Here is an 8,036-nt window from a genome sequence, read left to right as displayed (position 1 = left end):
AAACACAGCGGGATGCCTCCCGTGAGCGGAGTGCTGCGACGGATGGCTACGAGCTCTTCAGAAGGGATCGGCAAGGTAGAAGAGGTGGCGGGGTGGCTGTCTATGTTAGGCAGGGTTTGGACCGTACAGAGCTACCCGAGTGTGATGACAAGGCGGAGTGCTTATGGGTGAGGATGAGAGGGAAGGCCGATAAGGCAGATATTGTGCTGGGAGTCTGTTACAGACCGGCCGACCGGGTCAAAGTGACGGATGAATCGTTCTACAAGCGGCTGGCAGTAGTCTTAGAATCGCGTGCCCTTGTTCTCGTGGGGGACTTCAAGTGTCCAGACGTCTGCTGGAAATATGCCACAGCAGAGAGTAAACAGTCTAGGAGGTTCCTGGAGCGTGTGGAAGATAACTTCCCGACACAGGCGGTAGGTGAGCCGACCAGGGGAGGAGCCTTGCTAGATCTATTGTTTACGAACAGGGAAGGACTGGTGGGAGGTGTGATGGTCACAGGCCGTCTTGGGCTTAGCGACCGTGAAATGACAGAATTCTCAATTCTTGGTGAGGCAAGGAAGGGGGTTAGCAAAACCAGCGCTCTGGACTTGCGGAGGGCAAACTTTGGCCTCGTTGAGGCACTGGTTGAGAGAGTCCCTTGGGAGACGGTCCTGAAGGGCAAAGGGATCCAGGAAGGATGGATGTTCTTTAAGAAGGAAATCTTAACAGCTCGGGACCAGGCTATTCCCCCGTGCCACAATGTCGAATCGCTGAGGAAAACGACAGGCCTGGCTGAACAGGAGGCTTTTGCTAGGAGTCAGGAAACAAAAGGAGAATCTATCATCTCTGGAAGAAAGGGCGGGCAACCTGGGAGGAGTGCAGGCATCTTGTTAGGTCATAGAGAAAGGAAATTAGAAAGACAAAAGCTCAGCTAGAAGGAAATCTGTCCGCTGTCATAAGAGATGACAAAAAATATTTTTACAAATACATTAATGGTCAAAAGAATCCCACGGAACATATCTATCCTTTCAGGGATACAGAAGGGAACGTTGCCACCAGAGATGAGGAAAAGGCTGAGATAGTTAGTGCCTTCTTTGCCTTAGTCTTTAAGAGGGAGACCAGTTGTCCTCAGGGTACTCTGCCTCCTGAGCTGGAAGGTAAGGATGAAGAGCAGAATATATGCACACACACACACACGCACCCCTTAATCCATTAATCTGGAAGGAAATAGTTAGTAACCTACTACGCTATCCGGATGCTCACAAATCCATGGGACCAGATGGAATCCATCCAAGAGGGCAGAGGGAACTGGCAGAGGTGCTTCGTAAGCTGCTCTCCATCATCTATTGTTGATTCTGGTCAACGGGGGAGGTCCCAGAGGACTGGAGGCTTGCCAGTGTGATGCCCATTTACGAGAAGGGTTGGAAGGAGGATCCGGGGAACTACGGGCCTGTCAGCCTGACCTCGGTACCGGGGAAGATTATGGAACGGTTTGCCTTGAGAGTGCTCACATGGCAAGTCTGGGACAAGCAGGGGATTGGGCCTGGTCAGCGTGGGTTTATGAAAGACAGGTTCTGCTTGACCAACCCGATCTCCTTCTATGACCAGGTGACCCACCTAGTGGATGAGCGAAAGGTTGTGATTGTTACCTACCTTGACTGCAGCAAGGCCTTTGATACCGTCTCTCATGGCATACTCCTCGAGAAGCTGTCATCTCCTGGCTTAGACAAGCGTAACCTTTGCTGGGTGAAAAACTGGCTGGATTTGATTCCATTGTAGGGAGCAGAACAGAGATGTAGCAAGAAAGGAAAAAAAGGAAGGGAGGGAGAACAAAGGGAGAGAGACACAAAGACTGGAAGAAGGACAAAGGGATGACAGAGGAAAAAAATAGCGATAGGCTGCAGGAGAGAGATGGAGGAGTTCAAAAAGACACAGGAAGTATGAAAGAACGAGCGTGAGAAACAAGGGACAGAACAGGACAGCACTGGAGGAAAAAATAACTGTGATTGATAGGCTGTCAGAGAGATATGGAGGAAGAGAGAAAAGAGAAGGGACAGGTAGCTCGAGAGGGGAATACAGTTAGAAAGGATGGAAGAGGGAAGGGAACAGATAGAAATACAGAAAAGATCACAAGAGGAAGCAGGGCAGAGGGACAGTAATAGAAGAAAAAAGGGACAGGGATCTGGACAGATGGAGAAAAAAGCAGGAGGAATAGATACAACGTGATAGTAAGATAGCGTGACAGATGAGAATCATGACAAGAGATAGAGAGAGACTATGAAAAGCACAGGAGATTGGAGAGAGAGAAAGAGAAGACATGAATAAAAAGAGTAGGGAGCACCACAAAGGGTCACGGAAAGAAAAGAACAGGAAGGACAACAGGAACAGTGAAATACAGAATAAAAAAACCCCTCACATATTACAGGCATCTTATCCACTCATCAAGCCCATTTCAGAGTTACACAGTACCTCAGCCCCTTTAAGAAAAGTAACACCGCGCCCGAGCCCATTTCGGCGGCGCACCGCGCCCGAGCCCATTTCGGCGGCGCACCGCGCCCGAGCCCATTTCGGCGGCGCACCGCGCCCGAGCCCATTTCGGCGGCGCACCGCGCCCGAGCCCATTTCGGCGGCGCACCGCGCCCGAGCCCATTTCGGCGCCGCACCGCGCCCGAGCCCATTTCGGCGCCGCACCGCGCCCGAGCCCATTTCGGCGGCGCACCGCGCCCGAGCCCATTTCGGCGCCGCACCGCGCCCGAGCCCATTTCGGCGCCGCACCGCGCCCGAGCCCATTTCGGCGCCGCACCGCGCCCGAGCCCATTTCGGCGCCGCACCGCGCCCGAGCCCATTTCGGCGCCGCACCGCGCCCGAGCCCATTTCGGCGCCGCACCGCGCCCGAGCCCATTTCGGCGCCGCACCGCGCCCGAGCCCATTTCGGCGCCGCACCGCGCCCGAGCCCATTTCGGCGCCGCACCGCGCCCGAGCCCATTTCGGCGCCGCACCGCGCCCGAGCCCATTTCGGCGCCGCACCGCGCCCGAGCCCATTTCGGCGCCGCACCGCGCCCGAGCCCATTTCGGCGCCGCACCGCGCCCGAGCCCATTTCGGCGCCGCACCGCGCCCGAGCCCATTTCGGCGCCGCACCGCGCCCGAGCCCATTTCGGCGCCGCACCGCGCCCGAGCCCATTTCACATTTATGGAGCTACAGCTCCAATTTCAAAGTTGTGCAATCACTGGAGCCAGGAATGCACCCCCTTTCCATTAACCCAGCAGCAGCTACATTTACCTCAAGGTATCTACAACTCGCCCTTGGATGCCTAATTCCAACAGACACTTTCACTCACTTCAACAGCTAAGTTTACCTATGGGCACATGCTTCGCTCCGCACTTGCCTTTGTGATTGCCATTAGTACTGTGATTCCCACAAGGACACCTAATTACCTGTCTGTCTTTCGTTTTGTTCTTAGTGCTTCATTTGGTCCATTACTCATTCCACATACTTTCAGCTATGTCAGTATTTAAAGTCCAATTCTACAACCTTCTTTTTCTACAATATATAGAAAAGACTTTACGGCCTCACTTGTCAAATATTTGACACTATTAGTTCTAGTCCTCTTTTAATCCTTATTTTTACAAATACATTTAAACTCCAAAAAATCTAGCATTACCTGAAGAAGAAATGCCGCTATTCAGTACCTGCAATTCTCTACGGAGTGGTCTTTTCCACATTCCTCGCTCCCATTACATCCGTCGCTGCACATCCAGAAGCTTTACTCCCTGAGGTGACATTACCTGCACAATCCCCGTTCCCGGGCAGCAAATGAGTGAGCTCCGCTCATCTTGACAGACTGTCCACTTCCACACCTCCACACAAAACCAGAAATTGAAACATATCATTACATCACAAACTACAAACAGCACCCAAATATTTTTTTTTAAAAACCCACCACAGACAAATAGAGTTACACTCACGCACTTCACAACCCTGGCCTACTCCATGCTGGCCATCTAGTCCAACTCCCCCCACCCTTCGCCCACAAAATCCTCAACTGTCTTCCAAAGACCATCCACTGAACAACATATTTCCCTGCGCTGACTGGCAATTACCAGGTTCCAGGGGAGCGCTCCACGGGAACGGCGTTCCCAGGAGCCTTGAAAAAAAAAAAAAAAAATCGCCCTGCCTCTAAAAACCTGGGCCCGAGGCAGACCCCAGTCCAAACATTGGCGATCAACATTGCCTCATGGAGCAGCTGGGACCAGGGAAAAGAAAAAAATTGGGGCAGGGGAAGACACACCAAAAACCAACCCAGATCCCAGCTGGGGTTTTTTATTCTATGTTTTTGGGTTTTTTTCCCTAATTCCCTGAAAAACCATCTCAACTCCACATCCAACCTGAAAGGGAAAAAAAAAAAACCAAAAAGTCTAAACCACATAACCCTAAACAAGGTTAGACACATTCACAACACACCACTCATTCAGGCGACATGCACGCCAGCCCTCACTCTCACCTCATCTATCCTACCGCCCAGAGGCCTGGAGAGGCCGTCACCCCGTGCCTGCGGCAGCGGGGGCCTCAAAAATCGCCCTACCTGCAAAAACCCGGGCCCCAGCCCAACCTCCTTCCAACCAGACTCCCCACAAACTGCCCTTCCGTTACACCAACGTTTCAATACGCACCATCATCTCCACCATCAGTGCATGTTCAACTCGATACTGAGCTTTCACAGTGCCACATGTCACAGTCCAACCTCCGTAGCAGCCATGTCACCTAAATGCAAGGTTCCTTCAAGCACCTCTCGTGCCCTGTCATCACCTGCAAAAACAACACACAAAGCTTGTCAACAGACACTTCATCCTTGAGAGAGAAGTCAAGTCCTCCACCGCTCCCCTACCCTGCTTCCCACCTATTCCAAAAACAACACATCCTCACAGCCAGTGTCCTCCATGGCACTTGAAAAAAAACCAGAGCATCACAAACACAGAGCTCTCCCAAAGTTACCGATCGCTCCAAGACCCGTCACGCTGCTACTCAGACCTCAAGGCCTTGACCAGTTCTAGAGACCTGCCACAAAGCATCCGCATAAACAAGACGAACACCATTGCCCAGTTCCTGCCTTACTCAATGCTAGTTCACAGTCCAATTGCGATCCCCTCAACTCTTTGCATGCAAAGAGCCCAAAGTCATTAAACCTTCTACGCTGCCTCTACAATGCCATACAGGACACACACGAACGTAGAGCCATGTAATTCACATGCAAATGTAATGCCATACAAGGCAGTACTCTTACCTCGGTCAAGGCAAAACAACTCAGAGCACTGCCATACCAGACAAAACAGAACAGGACCAATGCAAGAGACTCTCACGTCACAGTCAATACAAGTACAGACCAAAACAATACAAAACCAATACAGAACCATAGAAGGCAAGGCAGCCTCAGGTGGCAATCCATACAAGTACAGAGCACTGCAATACAAAACACAATGCAGGGCCAGGCAATGCGAGACAGTCTCACATGACAGTCAATACAAATACACAACAAAACAACAAAAGGCAAAGGCAAATACAGACCAATACAATGCAAGAAACCTGCAAAACACAGCAAAGCAAAGCAGTCTCATAGAGCCACCGGACGCATCTTCCTTCAGAGTCCACTCACGGACCCACCTCCTTACAGCGCTCTGCTGCCTTCCCCCATCACTCTGTGGGACGCATCCTGTCCCTCCACATCTGGAACCCCCCCCCCCCCCCCCAAACATATTGAACGAGTCACCTGGATGCAGAGCAAGAGCTTCACAACTCCAGAGGTCTTGATTCCATCTACAAAGTCCATCTGGAGTCCAGTTACAGCCTGTCATTTAAAAACAAACAAAAAAAACCCAAAAACCCAACAAACAAACAACAAAAAAAACCCACCCACCCCCCCCACACCCCACACCCCCCCCCCCCCCCGTAGGGTTCAATTATATGGAACTTAGTTGCTGGGCCTGAAAGTAGCTCATGGTCACAAGAGCATTCCAGACACCTTTGCAGGCCCTGAACAGAACAAACAAGAAGATAGAAGAAGAAAGATCCCGATTAGAAAAACACAGGTGCACATTCCGCGATAAAGGGACTTGTCACAACCGACCTCAATTCAGGGGCTTATCTCGACCGATTGGACTAAGACAAGTTTTGCATGCTCTAACATCGCCAATTATATCCTGTGTGTATGTGCGTGTACAGAGCGAGTATAACTAACTGTATCTTAGGTTTATATGCGTGGACAGTATCGATGTAACCAATCACCGCTTACGCTTGTGCGTGTGGACACCACATGCTTGTGTGCAGCAGCCAATCAAAGCTTCTAAACAACTTAGAGAATTGTATAAGAATGATCAGCTAAGCTCAATAAAGGGGCAACTTTAATCATCATACTGGTGTTCTATCGTCCGGGCCCCGCATGGAGTAACCCTAAACCCTACACCCCACCAACCAGAAAAAAAAAACCCAGGGCCAAACTTGGAGCCCATCACGTGCAAGTCTTAACACCTTGGAGAGTCAAATCCGCTTCACTGCCCCTCAACAGCCCCTGCCACACGGCTCCAATCGTCTCCGTGAAACACTATCGGCACGGCTGTCCGCGCAGCCCGCTGATGGCTACTCGAGCCCAGATGACTGTACAACCCTCACCTAAACAGTCTAGGCACATCAACGTTTCACCCGTAGACTCTTATCGCTGTTCCACCTACCCCTGACTCTACATCCCCGGGAAGAGCAGCTCCAAGCCAAGCACACCGTGTGCAGAACGTCACCACGCGGAACGCTACCAACGAGGTGATTCAAAGAGAGAGAAAACTCTCGGCAAGAAGAATGACCCCCAGACGGGAGGCACCGTCGAGCAAGATGACCTACGGGCCGCAACCGCTAGGCTAGGAGGCTCCACGGCAGACCCAGAGAAGAGGAGTCAAACGGAACGGCCCGTTACAAGACAGCACTGTCAAAACCCAGACGACAGATGCGCCAGAAGCCTGGCATCGAGACCTAAGGATGTCAGGATGTGGGGAACAAGTCCCAGTCCGATAAAACGGATGGCTAGAGAGCAGAGCTGCCGATGCAGCCCGAAACAATGCTGCCATAGAGCACCGACCGGAACCCGCCGAGACCGATCCATGCTTTAGAGCTCCGAGCACGAGAAAAGAAGCACACAATTGGCACTGGACCGATGAGCAAGAGCATTCGAAACCCTAGGGACAGCACCCGAAGCGCATGCCTCGCTCCTCCGGTGCAAAGCGCGACAAGGACATCGAGACCCGAGGAAGGTCTAAGCGCACAAGACAGACTACACAAACTACACGCCACCACAGACACGGGCTGGAACTGCCCTGTCCGGCACACACGGGTCTCGTGCTGAAAAGCAACCCGCTCCCTTTGCCTGCGCAAAGGCGACTGCTTTGGGACAGCCCTCTCTCCTGTGCTAACTTTAAAAACTCCTCCCTGCAAGTCCCAGCTTTGTCCCTTCCTCCCAGCCTGGTCCCTCAACTTAGCTTTCAGAGGGCCAAGGGTCCAAATCCATCCTCCACAAAACCACACAGGCTAACTGGGATGTTCCTCAAGGGGACACATTGCTCTTCAACATCTGCAATGAAAAAAACAAACACAAACAAATCAGAAAAGGGAGTAGGCATCCCGCTGGCCAACTCCAACTACTTCCCCAACTCCCCCCTCCTCACGAGTGCCACCGTGTTCGCTTCCCCGCTCATTCCAGACTCAGACCCCGCAGCCGTCGTCACTCGTGGTATCTAAGGTACCGAGAGAAACCACATTAGCGTGGCACTCATGAGAAGTCATCGGCCCCATGCTCCTCCTCACTAATCCACAGCTCAGCTCAAACGCTCATCCAATTGCAAAGGTGGCCCGCACAGCGCCTCCAGAACAGAAGGTAAATGCTTATCCAAGCAGCCCCATAATACTTTGCTATTCAACACCGACCCGGCCGACGACCGCCTCACCTCAGACCGCTCACCGGCATGCAGCTTTGCAGGAGATGTTATACCAGACTTCACGGTACGTAAAGGGTGCCTA

General features: G+C 52.0%; 1 long non-coding RNA gene across 2 annotated transcripts; it reads right to left on the bottom strand.

Moving 5' to 3' along the window:
• Positions 1-3,754: 3,754 nt before the first annotated feature.
• LOC126045228 (uncharacterized) lies at positions 3,755-5,684 on the bottom strand. 2 transcript variants are annotated; one of them, XR_007507962.1, is made up of 3 exons: positions 5,640-5,680; positions 4,682-4,787; positions 3,755-3,838 (listed from the first exon to the last, which is right to left on the bottom strand). It is a non-coding gene; the product is annotated as an uncharacterized LOC126045228 (long non-coding RNA). The 2 variants fall into 2 exon arrangements; XR_007507963.1 differs by having other exon boundaries at positions 3,780-3,838; positions 4,652-4,787; positions 5,640-5,684.
• Between the last annotated feature and the right edge of the window lie 2,352 nt (positions 5,685-8,036).

The sequence above is a fragment of the Accipiter gentilis genome, chromosome 13, assembly GCF_929443795.1.
Source record: "Accipiter gentilis chromosome 13, bAccGen1.1, whole genome shotgun sequence".
In the NCBI taxonomy this organism is placed as follows: domain Eukaryota; kingdom Metazoa; phylum Chordata; class Aves; order Accipitriformes; family Accipitridae; genus Astur; species Astur gentilis.
This window is presented reverse-complemented; position numbering and strand designations above follow the sequence as displayed.